We start from the raw sequence: 19,765 nt of genomic DNA, 5'->3' as shown, positions 1-19,765 counted from the left end.
GAAGAAGCTCCTGGCTCCTGGCTTCGGATCGGCGCAGCTCCGGCTGTTGTGGCCATCTGGGGAGTGAACCAGCAGATGGAAGACCTCTCTCTCTGTCTCTCCCTCTCTCTGTAACTCTGAGTTTCAAATAAATAAAATAAATATTTAAAATATATAGATAGAATCAGTTGTGTTTGTTCTTTATACAAGTATTTTCATGTGTAAAATTTACATGCATTAGAAACCACAGAACACCGTATTATATGTATTTATTTTTCATTGTGCTCCTCTTCGATTCATATATAAAAATTTTGTTCTGCTATTCTTTCTCTTTAGATTTAATCACCAATTTACTCTGATTTGCTATGCAGTTCCTCTGGTTGCACAATTTACTAATTTTGCTTGTCAATAAGAATGCATTTTTTTTCCTCATATGAAAGATAGTTTTGTTTGAGTTGGAATTTTGAGTTAAAAATGGTTTCATTTTTTCTCTCTAAAGAATTTTTCATTCTGTTGGTTATAAGGTAATATTTTTATTCTGTTTATTTAAATTGTACATATCTGTGTTATAGTATGTGATATTTCATTGCATTTATGCATCATGTTCAATCAGATAAATTCATTTATCCTTTCAAGTATTTAACATTTCATTATGGTAGAAACATCTAATGTCCTGTCTTCTAGGGTGTTTTATTTTGGTAGGAAACTATACATTGCATTAACTTTATCTATAGTCACCGTGCTGTGCAGTGGAAATCTAGAACATCTTTCTCCTATCTGATTATAACCTAATGCCCATCAATCAACCTTTCCCCAATCTTCCCTTAAAACCTTTCTCCCTAGTCTTTGGTAACTACCAATATGTTTTAAACTACTATGAAGAAAACTGTATTTTAGATTAGTTATGAGTGATATCATGTGATACTGTCTTTTATATTTTTTTTAAATCAGCTGCTGTTTTCATTTTTGCTTTCCTGGATATAATGTGCTTACCTTCCTTTATATGCTTTCAAAAATATTTCCTTCATTCTAGATTTCAAAACTTTTATTCTAAAAAGCTAGGGAAAATTGATAAAAAGGAACAAAGTTTCAGGTACTTAGGGTGAACAAGATCTAGCGTTCCAATATGGTTAATATTGTGTTGGGGCTGGCATGTGGTACATAGAGCTGAGCTGCTGCTTGAGACGCTGGCTTCCCATATCAGAGTGATGGTTCAAATTCTGGGTACCTGCCACCCCGGCAGGAGAGCTGCATGAAGCTTCCTGGCTTCTGGTTTTGGTCTGGACCAGATTTTCCTGTTGTGGTCATTTGGAAAGTGAATCAGCAGTTGGAGGATCTCTCCCTCTTTCTCTGGCTGCCTTTCTTTGTGACACTCAGTCTTTCAAAGAAGCAACTCTTTCATATACTTGCAAGTTATTAGGAGAGTGGATTTTAAATGTTCTAATCACACAAATGAATGAACACCAAAGGATAATTATGTGAAATATTGGATGTGTTAATTAACTTGATAGTGGTATTATTTTACAATGCATACGTACATCAACACATCACATTATAGCGCTTCAAATACAGAAGTTTTGTTTGTCAATTATACCTCAGTGGTGCTTAGGGGCAAATGGACTCTTGTGCTTTGTTGTCATTTTCTTTGTATTTATAAATTGGGATTTGTCGAGGTTCTTAGGTCTACCCCATTTTTTTCTATTCTATATTTCAATTCATTTGAACTTCTATTAAATGAGTTTTTAGGTCTTAGAGTTGACTGGGAATATTTTCATTTAGAAAACATTTATCAGCTGTTCAAACTAAGTGATTTCTTTTTTTAGGACTAAAAGCCATTTTCATTAAAGGTAAAACAGTCAATTCACCTGGATATTTGACAATTATAAATGTAGATGTTTCTAATAATAAAGGCTCATAGATGTAACCCGAGACTCACAAGACGGAAAGAAAAAATACACAAATCCACAATGAAAAACTGATTGAACAACAGAACAAAATGATAGCATAAATAAAGAAGCTCTAGTAATACATAACAAATTTGTTTTAATCTAAACCCTGTATCTCATCTTAGTTCACATACTAATTGGCTATAGAATACATATTATTTCTTTTTAATTTGTTTATTAACATTAAATTTCGGCCAGTGCCGAGGCTCAATAGGCTAATCCTCCACCTTGCGGAGCCGGCACACCGGGTTCTAGTCCAGGCCGGGGCGCCGGATTCTGTCCCGGTTGCCCCTCTTCCAGGCCAGCTCTCTGCTGTGGCCCGGGAGTGCAGTGGAGGATGGCCCAAGTGCTTGGGCCCTGCACCCCATGGGAGACCAGGATAAGTACCTGGCTCCTGCCATTGGATCAGCGCGGTGCGCCGGCTGCAGCGCGCCAGCCATGGCGGCCATTGGAGGGTGAACCAACGGCAAAGGAAGACCTTTCTCTCTGTCTCTCACTCTCAATGTCCACTCTGCCTGTCAAAAAATAAAAAATAAATTAAAAAAATAAAAACATTAAATTTCTAAATTTTAACAAGTAAAAGACCACTGGTCAGCAGGAATATAGACAAGTGCTTTAAATATTTAAATTCCATGATGTTAATTTCACTCATATACTGTAAATTCTTGTACTCTATTTTTTAGAGGAAACATCTGGTTTTTGTATTTTGAATATGGCTTATTTCACTAAGCATAGTGGTCTCCCATTGCATCCATTGTGTTTCTTTTTTTTTTTTTTAAGATTTATTTATTTATTTGAAAGTCAGAGTTACACAGAGAGTAGAGAGGCAGAAAGAGAGAGAGAGGTCTTCCCTCTGATGGTTCACTCCCCAGATGGCCACAATGGTGGGAGCTGCGCCAATCTGAAGCCAGGAGCCAGGGGCTTCTTCCTGTTCTCCCATGTGGGTGCTGGGGCCCAAGGACTTGGGCCATCTTCTCCTGCTTTCTCAGGCCATAGCAGAAAGCTGAATTGGAAGTGGAGCAGCTCAGTCTTGAACTGGTACCCACATGGGATGCTGAGCCTCAGCACCGGCCCCCCATTGTGTTTCAAAACACAGAATTTCATTATTTTTTTCCGCTGAGTAATAGTCTATCACACACACACACACACACACACTCATACACTCACGCAACACACCACATTTTATTTATCCAGCAGATTGAATAATTGCTACTTATTTATATTTTATTTAACAGATGTTTACATATGCTTAAAAAGCCAGTGGTTTTTTAATCACATTTTATAAATTATAACTCTAGAATTACATTTATATTGAAATATAATTTTCATTTTTTCATGACTAACTCATTGATTTGTTTACTATACTCTTCTGAGTACTAGAAAAATATTAATGACACCAGCATTAACATTTTTGCTATTATATCTTGGTCATTCCTGTGTCAGTGGCTTTTGACTGTTTTGTTAAATATAGGTCACAAGTTTTTGTCTGTATGTATTCTTAATGTTTTCTTATTGTGCACTTCACATTAGGAATGTCAAGTTGTGAAATTTTTGATTTTGCTATTTTAAACTAGTATGAAATTAATCTAGAAATATTTCTCTCTCTACTCTGGAGTACTTGTATTTACAGTTTTTTAGTTTTCATGTTTCTCAAAAGTGGGGGATCTTTTCCATGTGTGTATAGGTTTTTCAGCAAAGTTTAGACACAGATCTTGAGACTAAATATTGTTTACCATTTTGTTGTCTGAAATATTATTTTCTTTTGCTTTCCAAGTCATCTGGGTGCTCCAGCATGGCCTCTATTTCATTGAGCAGGTAGACAGCAAACACATAACTGATTTCTTGCCACCCAAACCACGTAGATTGGAGAGTAGCTATGCGAGAAAAATCACAGAACACAATCCACAGTCATTGTTTCCCCTTGGGTAGGTATTTTTGCCCTCTTTTAACAAGTTTCCCAAGTGCTAATTTTAATGTTTTGCATGGTTTCATAATTTTTTTTTTGTAGAAATACTAATGTGGGGGCCGGCGCCATGGCTCAATAGGCTAATCCTTTGCCTGCGGTGCCAGCACCCCGGGTTCTAATCCCGGTTGGGGCACCGGATTCTGTCCCGGTTGCCCCTCTTCCAGGCCAGCTCTCTGCTGTGGCCCGGGAGTGCAGTGGAGGATGGCAGGTCCTTGTGCCCTGCACCCACATGGGAGACCAGGAGAAGCACCAGGCTCCTGGCTTTGGATCAGCGCCGTGCACCGGCTGCAGTGCGCCGGCCACGAAAGGCCATTGGACAGTGAACCAATGGTAAATGAAGACCTTTCTCTCTCTCTCTCTCTCTCTCTCTCTCACTGTCCCCTTTGCCTGTCAAAAAAAAAAAAAAATACTAATGTGGTTTTAGTTAGTCTACCATTACTGGAGACAGAACTCTAGTACTGTTTTTTTGGTATTTTTTGTTAGTTTGTTTTAATCATGAGCATGGGATTTGTCAGTTTTCCTTCATTATTATAACTTTTAGTACATATAAATATTTTCTAAATTTCATAATTTATAAATCACAATTAGATTTTTAACAAAACATAATTTTGATATGGCATGACTTAATTATAGGATAACTACATGTTTATATTATATTTTCCATAAAATTATATATTTTTTCAAAACACTTCCGTCACTGGGGAATTTTACCATATTTTCTTGGATTGGATCAGATTTGAAGCTAGAAAGATTCATTTCAAAGTCAAAAGCAGAATTTTCATCTTTAAACTGAGAACTATAATATTCTATCATGGGGATATCTTTGTCTAGGAGTACAAAACTCCCTACAGCAGTTCTCCTTTATTTTTGTCTGTAAAAGTCAGCCATTTTAATATTATTTTACAAATTAATAAATAGTTCTTGAGATATGTAACACTATTGGTAATAGAAATATCACAGTAATATAATTTTTCACATTTAGTTTGTAGTCTTTAATAATGATTAGAAGTTATTTATAGAAATTGCTGACAAACAAGACTGCATTTATACACTCATCATTGTCAGAGTTGTTAGTAACCTTGGCATATTTCCCCCATAGAACCTTGCTTCCTTGTGTCACAAGGTCTAACTGAACTCACATTCAATTCAATGACAGTACCTCTGGTCAAACATCTGAAATTCTGTATAATGGGGTGATAGATTCTTTTATACACCAATTATCAGCAGATGAAAAGGGGCTTTCAGTTATGGATGTGCTACATGGGCCTTTTATACTTTTATTATTTTTAAAGAGTTATTTATTGGGGGTGGGGGGTCGGCGCTGTGGCATAGCAAGTAAAGCCACTGCCTGCAGTGCTATCATCACATATGGGACCCAGTTCAAATCCTGGCTTTTCCTCTCCCGATCCAGCTATCTGCTGAGACCTGGGAAAGCAGTACAAGATGGCTCAAGTCCTTGGACCCTTGCACACACGTGGGAGACCTAGAAGAAGCTCCTGGTTCCTGGCTCCTGGCTTTGGAATGGTACAGCTCTGGGGAGTGATCCAGCAGACGGAAGACCTCTCTCTCTCTCTGCCTCTGTCTCTGCCTCTCTGTAATTCTGCCTTTCAAGTAAATAAATAAATCTCTTAAAAAAAGGAGTTATTTTTTTGAAATTCGAAGTTACAGAGAAGGAAAGCCAGAGACAGAGACAGAGACAGAGACAGAGACAGAGGGAGAGAGAGAGAGAGAGAGAGAGAGAGAAAGGTCTTTCTTCCACTGGTTCACTCCTCAAATGGCTTCAATGGCTGGAGCTGGGCCAGGTCAAAGCCAGGAGCTTCTTTTGGGTCTCTCACATGGGTGCAGGAGCCCAAGGATTCCATTGCTTTCCCAGGCACCTCAGTAGGGAGCTGGATCTAAAGTGGAGCAGCTCGGATACGAACCAGTGTCCATATGGGATGCTGGCAGTGTAGGTTGTGGGTTTGCCACTACACCACAGTGCAGGACACTACATATGGACCTTTTTTAAATGTAAGGCCATTGGCCTAATGAATCATTCATACTTAAGTAGTTTTCTTGTAAAGCCATTTCCAACAAAGGAGAGTTTTTAAACCATCCTTGTGTTCTTTATTCTGTTTCAGATTTAAACAACTTTTAATACTTCTATTTCTCCCTGGACATGAATTTTAGGTAGACAGACTTCACCATTTTCCAGCTTTCTCTTTTCATTTTTGTTTAACCTTCTTGGAAAGTAATTTATCTTGGGGATGTCCCTCTCTGTCCAGCACGTAGGCAGGTACTGCTCCTTTGGGAATCTTTTCATCATTGTTTGGTGTTTCTCAGCTCTTGCAGCTTGCTAGCCTTATCCATGTGCATTTTTCTCAGCATGGCACTGCTTATGGTAAAGTTTAGCCTTCACACCAACCATCTTCTCTGCTTTCTTTGAACGTTTATGAGCCTCCAGACTCTCCTTTTCTCTTTCTCATAGTAATCCAAACAATACCATTACACACACTGTGTAACTCAATATGTTCATTTTGTGGCATGGTGACTCTAAGAGACACCCAGAGCAGCCCCTGGATGCAAACACTGCCCTAACTCTCAGGTGTCAGAAAACCATCAGACCAGTTCTATTTATTTTCAGCATATGTTATTGTCCTTAAATACTAGCCCTTAATTTCTCATGTATGATGTTAAAATGTTGTGGGCTATGGGGCTGGCATTGTGGCATCGCAAGGCATTAAGCAAAGCATAAATCCATTGCCTGCAACACTGTCACTGCACGTGGATACCTATTAGTGTCCCAGTTGCTCCACTTCTGATCCTGCTCCCTGATAATGTCCTGGTAAAATCAGCTGAAGATGGCCCAAGTGATTGGGCCCCTGCACCCATGTGAGATACTTGGATGAAGCTCCTGGCTCCTGAATTTGGCCTGGCCCCTCTCTGGCCATTGAGACCATCTGGAGGGACAAAATGGCAGATAGGCGGCCTCTCTCTCTTTCTCTTTCTCTCTCTCTCTTTCTCTCTTTCTCTTTCTCTTTCTCTCTCACCTCCCTCTCTGTAATTCTATCAAATAAATTAATTTTTTAAAATGTCATTGGTCTTATCACTTTTAGGAATGAGAAGGGAATTGGTGGCAGTAAGGTAAGATTGTAGGGATGGAACTGGCAGAGTAACTCAATATTCAGCCTCTCAAACCCATGTTATGGCTGCCCTTCTGCCTCCTTCCCCTTGTGCAACATTTTTTTTTATTTTTCTAGGCAAATCCAGAGAGGCTGAACCATCTAAAGTGGTTATAACCTGTGGAGGCGAAGCTCTGGCTTCCTGGACCTACTTCGTCCATAAATTGGTAGAAAGTCCTCATTCACACATAATCTTACTCTTGCATCATTTGTATTTATGCATTTAATTTATTGTTATTTTATAAGACCACTGGAGCCAAGAAAAAGACAGACATGTAAGTTATATTATGCACTTTGCACTCATTGTCACCTTCTGCGTGGTTTTATTGTTTTAAAGTAATGTTGAGGGGCTGGCACTGTGGCATAGCGGGTAAAGCCGCCACCTGCAGAGCTGGCATCCCATATGGGCACTGGTTCCATTTCTGTCTGCTCCACTTCCGATCTGGCTCTCTACTATTGCATGGGAAAGCAGTAGAAGATGGCCCAAGTCCTTGGGCCCCTACACCCACATGGGAGACCTGGGAGAAGCTCCTGGCTCCTGGCTTCAGATTGGTGCAGCTCTGGCCATTGCGGCCAATTGGGGAGTGAACCAGTGGGTGAAAAACCTCTCTCTCTCTGTCTGCCTCTATTTCTCTCTGTGTAACTCTGGCTTTCAAATCAATAAATAAATCTTTTAAAAAAGTAATGTTGAGCTTAGTAAAAAATTGTCCTTTTCTGTCAAAACTTTTGAAATAAATTTCTTTTTTGCAATGCTATATGATTTCTTTTAAAAACACAAATCAAAATGTTTTATGTGTAATCATGTTGGATTGCATCTTATGGCCCTCTTGTTAACCTTTTAAAGTGTTTTTGACTCTGTTTTGTCATCTGAAATATCATAGCTCCCTCCTGCTAGTCTGCCATCTGTGTTGACATATGGTGATTTAACATCTATAGCGTGATTTCAAAAGGATCCACTGATAGTGCATCACTATCAACCCTAATCCTAACTTAGATACCTAACCTGAGCTACCTTTTCAGGTGCAGAGGAAAATGGTTGCTTTTGCTTTTTAATTGTCCCCTGATACAACTAAAGTTATTTCTCCAAAAGGAGAGAAAGTAAAATTTAACACAAAAATAAATGCTGGATATTTATATGCATTATCTCTATTAAATATTTTATCTATAATTTTTTCCAGTATTACAGATAGAGACATTGAAGTAAAAATTGTTTATATCAGTGGGCTGCACAGCTAGTAATTAAGACAGATGAGACTTAACATCAGGATTTATGTATCAAAAGTCATGTGCTTTTCACCACAGTGCACATTCATTTGATGAAATGAAATAATAGAAATCACCAGTTCTAGTTATTCCTATATCCTTATCCTGGGCTTATGCTCTATAACAAGGAACACAGCCTATCCTGGTTCAGCATTATTTCCAGAAAGGATTGTGTTTGCTATAGTCAAAAAGCAACAGGATTTTTGGAGGGTGGTAGTTGTTTCTTTTAGTTCAGCTGCCCAAAGATAATACTTGGTTTTGCAATTTTCTTCATCATTTTCCAAGTAAAGAGAAAAAAAATATATCACTGTTAAACTCCAAGAATTTTATCTGCATTCTGGTCTGTGAGATTGACAACAATAAGTATTAGTTTACTCTACCTCTTTTTCAGAAGCTCTTCCAGTGACCTCACTGGTTAGAAGTGGGACAAGTGATCAACTTCGATACAAAGGCTGTGGAGACATGTTGCTTTATAGTAGCATTTGATTCACATTCCCTTCTTCATCTCATTGTGAAGGCAACTATTGTAATGTTTTTAAATTTATATAAAATTTTGTATAGCTTATTAACATACAATGTTATTAACTATATATATATATATTTAAAAATTTATTAGAAAAGTGAGAGAGAGAGAGAGAGAGAGAGAGAGAGAGAATCTTCAATCTGCTGCTTTATTCCTCAAATGGCCATAATAGCCAGAGTTAGGTCGATCTGAAACCAGGAGCCAGGATTTTCTTCCAGGTCTCCGAAGGGACCCAAGTACTAAGGCCATCTTCCTGTACTATTTCCCTAGGCACATTTGCAGAGAGCTGGGTTAGAAGTAGAGAAGCCGGGACTTGAACCAACATGCTGGTGCTGCAGGTGGAGGCTTTATACACCACACTGCAGCACTGGCATGTATTTGATTTCAATGATTTTTGTGCTGTATTCTGTGTTTTACTTTCACATTTGAGATTGTTCTTATGATATCAATCTGCTTTTCTGTGTGTAATGCAGCCCAGTATTCTAATCATTGACTAAAATTCCATGATGTACATCCAAATTGCACATTATGTTGCATTCAAAATTCCCTCACCTTCAGAGCAGAATCCAACTTGGTATCTGTCCTTGCATACATTCACTTTTGGAGCCTTGTGAGAAATTCTTTGGCAAGCAGATACAGACACAAAATGTTTGACTAATTAGTACCAGGTTGCTCTCCAGAATGGTGACACTTACAAACATTCTAAACTGCCTATGAACTCTATTGTACATATTCCTGCCACCTTTTGACTACACCAGATTTCTAAAGTACACGACCTTATTAGGAAACATAGGCCTTGGTAATGGAAGCATCCCCTGACCCTGGTTCTGTGCTCATTTTCAGATGCCCTTTAACCTTGTTACTTTTCATATATCTTAAGGTTTTTACCTTCTGTTCCATATTGTCTTTTGATATTCTTTCATTTTGCTTTCTCATTTGTGTGGGGAACCGCAGGCTGGCCACCTGTGGGAACTTCCTCACTTTGCTGTTTGCATGGCCTGTTGTAACAACTTGTGCAAAACAAGTTAAGGAAGTGCTGGCTGCTGAGCAAAACAAGTCAAGGAAGTGCTAACCACAGGATGTCCTGAAGACACACAAACAACCCCGATGGAGCAAGATGAACTTTCGACCTGAGGCACTATGTGCCCTTCAACTTGATTGGACTGTGCCTGCATGGACTGCATGTGAACAGACTTGCCATTGGCTGGGAGCATCCTGCTAGGGGAACCTTGGGTATATAATGGGGATAGTATTGTGTAGGGGGGCTTGGCTTCTTTTCTTTCGCCTTGCATCTGGATGAATAAAGTTCCATGAGAACCGAGTAAGTAGCAATGGTGTCTTTACTACGCTGGACTCTCGCTGGCAAGCATCTGGCACATTTGAAGATCTTTATGTTTTCAGATGTTTTCAATATGCCAGGCTAAGGAATGTAAATCTGGACTGGTAGTATGGACCAGTGGGTTAAGCCATCAAATGTGACACCAGCATCTCATATCAGAGTGCCTGTCCAAGTCCTTGCTGCTCTGGCTTCTAACCTAACTCCCCACTATTGTGCCCAGAAAGGCACAATAAGATGGCCCAAGTCCTTGGGCCCCTGCCACATGGAAGAGACCTGATTGATGTTCCTAGCTCCTGGCTTCTGCTTGGCACAGCCTTGGCTGTTGTGGCCATTTTGGGAGAGAACCTACAAAAGGAAGATCGATTTCTCTCTCTCTCTCTCTCTCCCTCTCTCTCTCTCTCTCTCCCTCTCTCTCTCCCTCTCCCTCTCCCTCCCTTCCTCCCTCCCTCTCTCCCTCTCCTCTCCTCTTCATTCTCTATTTCAATTTTCAAATAAATAAATAAATTTTAAAACAAAATAAATATAAACATATTTTCTGCAACTTCTTTTAATATGCTCACTGTATGAAATGAAACAATTTAATTTGAACTAACACTATCAAAACATTGAATGAAAGTAATTAATGCTAATGCCATCAAATTTCTTTAATTTTAATTATTATTAAATTATACATTATTTAGTACACAGGGTGATTTGATGCATTTATATATTGTGTCAAACATTTATCATTTCTTTGTGATGAGAACATTCAATTCTTTCTCTTAGCTATTTTCAATTATGTAAGTATTTCCAAATATAATCACCAATTTATTTTTTGAGCTTCATTTAAGAAACTTTTTGGCCTTTGTTGTATCAAACTACTAAAGTCCACCTCTATTCCTTTTTCTTTTTTGGATTATGTTCAGATAAATATTTCTTTATCACAGTGAGATTAGTACTTAAAACATCCCCTTAAATTAAGAAAAAATATTTTTAAAGCTTTAAACTGGAATTATTGTGATTTTTTAAAAAAATGATTAGTTAGCTTTTTTAAAAAAATTAAGGTATACAAATTTCTTGTATTTCATATATAAATATTTAGGAAAATGGTGGTAATTTCCACCCCACTGTCCCTCCCACTTGTGCTCCCATCCTCCTTAATCCTTCCTCTCCTATTCTCACTCTTAATTTTTGCAATGATCTATTTTCCATTTACTTTATACTCATTAATATAATCTTATGCTAACTAAAGTGTTCAACAAACAGTATGAAGAAATAAAACAACAATATTGTTCCTCAACAGTAGAGAGAAGGGCTCTAAACAGTCATCGAATCTGAAAATAACAGTTTCACTCCAATACATTACATTTTAAGTACTCTATTAGTTACCATATATCAGGGAAAACATAGGCATCTATCTTTCTTGAAGATTTATTTATTTATTTATTTATTTGAGAGGTAGAGCTACAGACAGAGGGAGGGAGAGACAGAGAGAAAGGTCTTCCGTCATTGGTTCACTCCCCAAATGGCTGCAATGGCTGGAGCTGGGCTGATCCAAAGTCAGGAGCCAGGAGCTTCCTCCAGGTCTCCCACACAGGTACAGGGGCCCAATCACTTGGACTATCTTCCACTGTTTTCCCAGGCCATTTGCAGAGAGCTGAGTCAGAAGTGAAGCATCCAGGACTTGAACCAGTACCCATATGGGATGTCAGTGCTGCAGCCTGCTATGCCACAGCACCACCCTGTATCTATCTTTTTTGGACTGGCTTATTTCACTTAGTATAGTGATCGCTAGTGGTATCCTGGATTTAATTCTTCTTTATGACTGAGTACTATTCCATAGCATACATATGTGCGTTTATATATATATATATATATATATATATATAATTTCTTTATTCAGTTATTAGTTGATGAACATCTGGATTGATTCCATATCTTATCTGAGGTCAATTGAGCTACAGTGACCATGGGGGTATAGAAAACTTTTCAGCTACTGATTTCATTTCCCTTGGGTAAATTCCCAGGAGTGGGATTGCTGGGTTGTATGGTAGATCTGTTTTCAGATTTCTGAGTTATCCCAATACTCTCTTCCACCATGGCTGTACTTGATTATGGTTCCACTTGATTAGAAGTTGATTTCAGTACCTTTCCCCCAACATCCTCACCAGTATTTATTGTCTTTTGATTTCTATATGAGAGCCATACTAACTGGGGTTAAATGAAATATCACTGTGGTTTTGGTTTGCATTTCCCTGGTTGCTAGTCAACCTGAACATTTTTTCATGTGTCTGTTGGATATTTCATTTTTTTCTTTCAAAAAATACTTTTCAAGTTCTTTGCCCATTTCTTACATGGATTGTTTTGTTGTTGTTGAGTTTTTTGAGCTCTTTATAGATCCTGAATATTATCAGTGGCATAGTTTGCAGATATTTTCTCTCATTCTTTTGGTTGCCTCTTGACTTTGCAGTGCAGAACCTTCTCATCTTTATTTAATCCAATTGCTAATTTTGGCTTTGATTGCCTGTGCTCCTGGAGTCTTTTCCAAGAAGTCTTTGCTATACCAATGTCTTGCAGTATTTCCCCAATGTTTTCTAATAATTTGTTACTAACAGGTCATAGACTTAGGTACTTGATCCATTTTGAGTGGATTTTCGTGTAAGGTACAAGGTAGGGGTCCTGCTTCACACTTCTGCATATGGAGATTGTTTTCCAAGGACTATTTGTTAAAGAGACTATCCTTATTCCAGGGATTAACTTATCTTTGTTAAAGATAAGTTGGTGGTTATTGTGTGGATTGGTTTCTGGAGTTCTTAATTCTGTTCCATTGGTCTACACCTCTGCTTTTCTTTCTCTTCCTCTTCCTCATCTTCCCCTCCCCTCCCCCTCACTTCCTCCCCCCTTCCTCCTTCCTCCCTCCCTCCCTTCCTTCCTTCCTGTTTTGTCAGTACCAGTCTGTTTTGATTATAACTTGCAGTATGACTTGAAATCTGATATTGTGATGCTTCCGGCTTTGTTTTTGTTGTATGAGATTGCTTTAGCTATTCATGGTATCTTGTTTTTCCATATGAATTTTAGTATTTCTTTTCTAGATCTGCAAAGAATGTCATTGGTATTTTGACTGGTATTGCACTGAATCTGTAAATTGCTTTGGGTAGTATGTATACTTTGATGACATTAAGTATTCCAATCTGTAAACCTGGAAGATGTTTCCAATTTTCTGTGTCTTTTTTCTATTACTTTTTAATCATCTTTTAATTCCTCACTGAAGTGCATCAATTCAATATGTGATTTAATAATGAAACATTTTTCTGAATTTCGTTTTATGTCTCTTTTACAGAGTTTTGAAATTACATTGGTTTAATTCAGGATGATTTCCCAAATTTTGTATTCTTAATATAGTCACATATACAAAGTCCCTTTTATCAGGCAAAATAATAGGTTCCATATATTGGATATATTTTCAGGGGGCATTATTTAGCCTATCACATGTACAAAATAAATGAATGTAAAAATATATACCCTGCTCTGTTCATTATAAAGAAAGTAAGGTTGATATTTAATATTATCCATTAGAATTCAGGGAAAGAAAGAATAACTTGTAAAAGAAAGATTTTTTGGAGTTTATTTATTTGAAAGGCAGAGGTACAGAAGGAGAGGGAGGAAGGGAGAGGGAGAGAGAGAGATGGGAGGAAGGGAGAGAGATGCATTTTCTGTCTACTGGTTCATTTCCCATATGGTTGCAGTGGGTGGGGCTGGGTTATGTTCAAGCTAAGAGTCTGAACTCTGAGTCTCTCATATGGGTGTAGCAGTCTAAAGACTTTGGCCATTTTCTGCTGCTTTCCCATGTGCTTTAGCAGTGAGCTGAATTAGAAGAGGAGCAGCCAGGACTTGAATGGGTACAACTTTGGGATGCTGGCATTGCAATCAGCAGCTTAACCTGTTGTGCCACCTCCAAGAAATATATTTTAATGAAAAAAAATAATTTTTGAAAATTACAAATCCAAATCTGTATGCATACAGTTGTAGATCAGTTCCAAACCCAAGAAACATATACTAACCTATCAGAAAAGGGAATGAAGAACATTAACAATTATATTTTTAAATTTCAACATTTCCAAGTAGTTAGCATTATAATTAAGCAAATTAATGATATTTGAATATGCAATTTACATTAAAAATTTTAATTACCTTATTTCAATTATAATTAAATTTAATTACAATTGGTACAATTAACTTTAAGAAGGAAAGTAGACTTGTATCAAAATATCTATTAATTAAAATTAATTGATGTTTATAGAATACTACATACAAAATAAAAAAGATCAGGATCATGGGCAGAATTCTTTAAGAAATTTTATGTTTGTCAACATGTCAAATTTTAAAATATACATAGCAGAAGCAAAATGAAAATCAAAGAAAATATAATCTGCAGTGATGACAAAGCACTAATGAGAATGAAATTTATAACCTTAAAAACTCTTTTTAAAAAGAAAGAATTACATAGAATGGTCTGTGCTCCTACCTTAAGATTCTTGAAAATAAAGTCAAATTAAAACCAAAGTAAATACAATTAAGGAATTAATAATGATAAAAGCATAACTCAGTAAAAATAATACAATAACAGGAACCAGTGGCTCAAAAACTAATTCTTAGAAAAGGTCAGTGCAATTAATAAACTTCATGCTAGACTGATCAAGTAAAGAAAAGAGAAACTAAAACTCACTAACAATAGAAATGAAAGAGGCTAAGTGTCTTACAAATACTATGTTTAAAGGAATACTATGACGAGTAATATGGTCACAAATTTGATAAGTCCATATCTCCTGGGCAACTTGAAAACCACTGTCTAAACCTCAGATGTGAAACCATCTAATTATCAAAGGAAAACATAGGGGAAATGCCAGACATTGGTAAATGCAAAGACTTTTTTTGTATAAGACACCAGAAACATTGGCAAAAAAGCAAAAATAGAGAAATGATTGCATCAAGCTAAGAAGCTTCTGTGCAGCAAAGGAAATAAGTAACAAAGTGAAGTTGCAACCCAGAGAATAGGACTAAATGTTTAAAAGCTATACATTTGATAAAGGATTAGTATGAAGAATGTATAATGGGCTATAGTAACTCAACAACAACACAAAAAAAAATCCAGTTAAGCAATGGGCACAAGATATAAACAAACAGTTTTCAAAGGGTGAAAAAAATGGCCAACAAATACATGAAAAAAAAAATGCTGAGGATCACTAATCATCAGGGAAATGCAAATAAAAACCACAGTGAAGTTGTACCTCAACTCATTAGAAACGCTATTATCCAAAAATCCAAAATTAACACTTGCTGGTGAAGATGTGGAGAAAAACATACCCTAATGCACTGTTGGTGGAAATTCAAAGTAGTTTAACAATTATAGATAATATGAAGTTTCCTCAGAAAACTAAAATAGATACATATGAAGCAGCTATCCCACTAAACTAGATGCCCATTAACTGATAACTGGATCAAGAAAATGTGATATACAAAGGTATATTTATATCATTATATATATATATGTATACATACATGATATAACCATACACAGCCACAAAAAGAGTGAAATCCTGACATTTGCAACAAAGTAGATGTAACTTAGATCATTATGTAGGTGAAATAAGCCCAGATCCAACAAGATGAATACATGTTTTCTCTTATTTATAGTAGTTAATGTAGAGAGAGATAAAAATAGTGTGCTTGTCATATAATTTGGGATATAGTTGTAAGTATCACTTCATTGATCATACCATGTAAATGACAGTATACTGTTCTTTTCCAAGTTAACCCAAACGAAATCGAGGTATAGGAGATAGTGAAAACTTCTGGTATACTAGTAATGTTTTGTTCTTAATTTCAGTGTTGGTTGAGTGTTATCGGATGACAAAAAACTTATTTGTCTACTAATGTGCATTTCTTGGTATGTATATTGTATTCAATACAATGTTTTTTGAAAAAAAGTAAATTCAAGCAAACCCACAACTAGAACAAACAAAACTCAAGATAATACTTATAAATTCACATTTAAAACAATTAACAAAACATTAGAAAATGAAATCTAGCAGTACAAATGACAACCATGCTTGTTCAAATGTAGTTATTCAAGAAGTAGAAATTAATCTATATGAGTTTTGAGAATATTCACAGTAGAATGAATAAATTGAAAGACTGACAATTTCACATGATGTTATAGAAGATAAAATCATGTTAGATAATATTTTTGCAGTCTGTTGTGAAATTAAACATCACTTATATGATCTAGCAATTCTATTCTTATGGATTTAAATTAGATAAATAAAAAAGCAATATGCTCTCACAGAGACTTGGGCATTAATGTTCATAGCATATTTATATAAAATTACTATAAAATCTCCAGATGTAACATAGTTGAAAGTATAAACAAATTTTTGTATATCCCTATAAACTTGTACTCAGTAATAAAAATAAATGATACAGTGATAGACAAGGCACATAAATGAATCTCAGTACTCCTTTTCTGAGTGAGAAAAATTATACATTAAAGACAAAACACTTTATTTTAAAGATTTTATTTGTTTATTTGAAAGGTAGAGTTACAGTCAGAAAGGCGTTCCACCTGCTGATTCACTCCCCAAATAGCCACAACAACCAGACCTGGGCTAATCCGAAGTCAGGAGTCAGGAGCTTCTTCTGAGTCTCCCATGTGGATGCAGGGACACAAACACTTAGATCATCTTCTACTGGTTTCCCAGGCCATAAGCAGAGAGCTGGATTGGAGGCGGGGCAGCTAAGACATGAATGGCTGCACATTTGATATGCTGGTGCCACAGGCAGAGACTTAACTTTCTATGCCACAGTGCCATCCCCAAGGGAACACTATTTTATACTGAGAAAAAGCCAATAAAAGACAATCTAATATTTAGTAAGAGAAAGCACTTCAAGAATTCTCTTGAGCCATGGATAGATTGATGTTGACTGGAAGGTACAAGAGGGAGATATATTTGAATTCAGAGAAATACTCAATATAATCTCAATAATGTTGATAGTTATGCAGTTTTAAGCCTTTGTCAAAACTCATCAAATGTACAGATTTTATGTTATATTTTATCTCAATAAATTTGTTTTTTGATTCCATAAAAATTTCCAAAGTACAACTTTTGGATTATAGTGGCTTTCCCCCCCCATAACCATCCTCCCACCCGCAACCATCCCATCTCCCACTCTCTCTCCCATCTCATTCTTCATCAAGATTGATTTTTTTATTTTTATTTTTTTGAATTTTATTTTATTTTTTGACAGGCAGAGTTAGACAGTGAGAGAGAGAGAAAGGAGGAGGGAAATACCAACCCCCAGCTATCCTTCCATGTTGAAGAGTAGAAATGTCCAATTCCATCTTACTGCACCCACCTAGTTACACCAAGATGGGAGAAAAAACTGAGGAATGCTTTGAAGTTCAACATCCGGGGCAAAAATACATTAAACAAATCAAACATAATCATACGATTATAGAATGTTTCCCTGGCCTCTGGTACCTAAGCAAGACATTGTGAAAAGTCTTCTTAGAGCAGTTCTTTTATACCCCCAAATGTCATATCCAGCTATCAACAAAAATTACAAGGTATACTAACAGGTAAAAAACAAAACAAAATTTGAGAAGACTGAAGAAGTACCAGAACCATACATGTCAGGCATGTAAAATTATCAAACAGGAGTTTGAAAACCACTATAATTAATATACTAAGAGTCCTAGTGGATGAAATAGATATGATACACCAACAAAAAAATGATATAAGAAGCAAATAAGAAGCCTAAGGAAGAATAAAAAGGATATTCTAGTGATTAAAATAATTTTTATAAATAATTTTTTTTTGCAATAGAAATGAAGAATGCCTTTGATTGGCTCATTAGTAGGTTGGACATGAGTGGGGAATAAAGCTTTGTACTTAAGGTGTATAAATAGAAATCTCCAAAATTGAAAGGTACTAAGAATAATGACTGAAAAAGAAAAGCAGAACAAAATAAGGATTGCGTAATAAGAGGGGAAACATATGAATAACAGAGATAACAGGAGAAAAAAAAGAGAAAGGAACAAAATACATACGTGAAACAATAATGATCAAATTCCCCTCAAAATAATGTCAAATATCAAAGGACAGTTAAAGGAAACTCAGAAAATGTCAAATAGAGAAATGCAAAATAATAAAAAAGACACTGGAGAATATCATTTTTAAGCTATGAGAAGTTGAAATTGAAAAAATCTTAAGTCAGAGGAAAAGAAACATTTTACATACAGAGGAGAAAATATAAGAATCACATCCAACTTTTCAGAAAGCAAGCTAGCAGAAGGAAGTGAAATGAAATATTTAAAGTGCTGAGAGAAACAAAAAGTCTAACCAGCTAGAATTCGGTATCTTGTGAAATTATCTTACAAAAATGAAGGAAAAATAGACTTTTACAGACAAATAAATATTGAGTAAAATTTTTTTTCTGGTAGACCTGTTTTTCAAGAAATGTTAGAAGTTCTTTAGAGAGAAGCAAAATAATATAGGACAGAAACTTGGTTCTATGTTAAGTAAGGAAGAATAACAAGGAATATATGGAGCTAATTTTTTTTAAAGTTTTTTCTTTTTTTTGATTGACATAACAGATAATTTGCAATGATATATTATGGATGTCTATGTCTTATGTGTATGTATACAATATATGAATACCTAGCGTATGTTGATGTTAACTTATATATAAGGGAAATTAATGACAGCAATAGTGCAGCATGGGAATGAGGAATTGGAATTATTTTGTTAATATAAGGTACTCAAATTATTGGTGAAATGGTACAGTGTTATTTGAAAATAGATTGGATTAGTGTTAAAAATACTTTGCAAATTCTAGGGTAACCACTAAACAGGTTTTATATATTTCTATATACATATGCATATATATATTTATATATGCATATATATACTTATATATATGCACACACACATATATAATTTGTATACTAAAAAGAGAGAAAATGGAATCATATAAAACTAATTTTTTTAAAATATAAGGTAAGACAAACAGAAGTGGAAGACTAAATTAGAAACAAAAATGAGGGATAACAAATAAAAATAGTAACAAGTATAGTAGATTGTGGTCAACTATATTAATGCTCCACTTATTAACAGGGATATATTCTGAGAAGTGCATTGTTAGGAGAATTTTGTTCTGTGTGAACATCTTATAGTATAATTATGGAGAGCAAATGCTTTATCTTACTATATTACTCTGCTACTTGGTGTGTTTATATGGGGTAGCCTATTGATGTGATAATGAACAAAACAACATGAGATTAAAATAAAGCTCAAGAAAAAAATGATGCATTAAAGAGAATCTGTAAATGCAAGGTGTTTGAGGCTGCTGCCTGTGTAGTATAGCATACTGTTTTACATCAAAGTTTATTTTTATAAGTAGAAGTACACTCTAAAATAATAATAAAAATAGAGCATAGTAAATACTTAAACCACATAAACCATAAATATAGTATATTATCATTATCAATTTTCATGTACTATACACAATTGTGTGTTGCTTTATTTTTACAACTGACAGTGAAGTAGGTTT

General features: G+C 35.9%; 1 pseudogene; it reads right to left on the bottom strand.

Moving 5' to 3' along the window:
* Positions 1-4,900: 4,900 nt before the first annotated feature.
* Positions 4,901-19,765, bottom strand: part of LOC100343285 (ribosome biogenesis protein NSA2 homolog pseudogene) — a 67,264-nt pseudogene continuing 52,399 nt past the window's right edge.

This window comes from Oryctolagus cuniculus, chromosome 2 (genome assembly GCF_051225735.1).
Source record: "Oryctolagus cuniculus isolate XC-2025 breed Fujian yellow rabbit chromosome 2, ASM5122573v1, whole genome shotgun sequence".
Classification (NCBI taxonomy): domain Eukaryota; kingdom Metazoa; phylum Chordata; class Mammalia; order Lagomorpha; family Leporidae; genus Oryctolagus; species Oryctolagus cuniculus.
The sequence above is the reverse complement of the archived record's forward strand: the minus strand, read 5'-3'. Positions and strand labels throughout refer to the sequence as shown.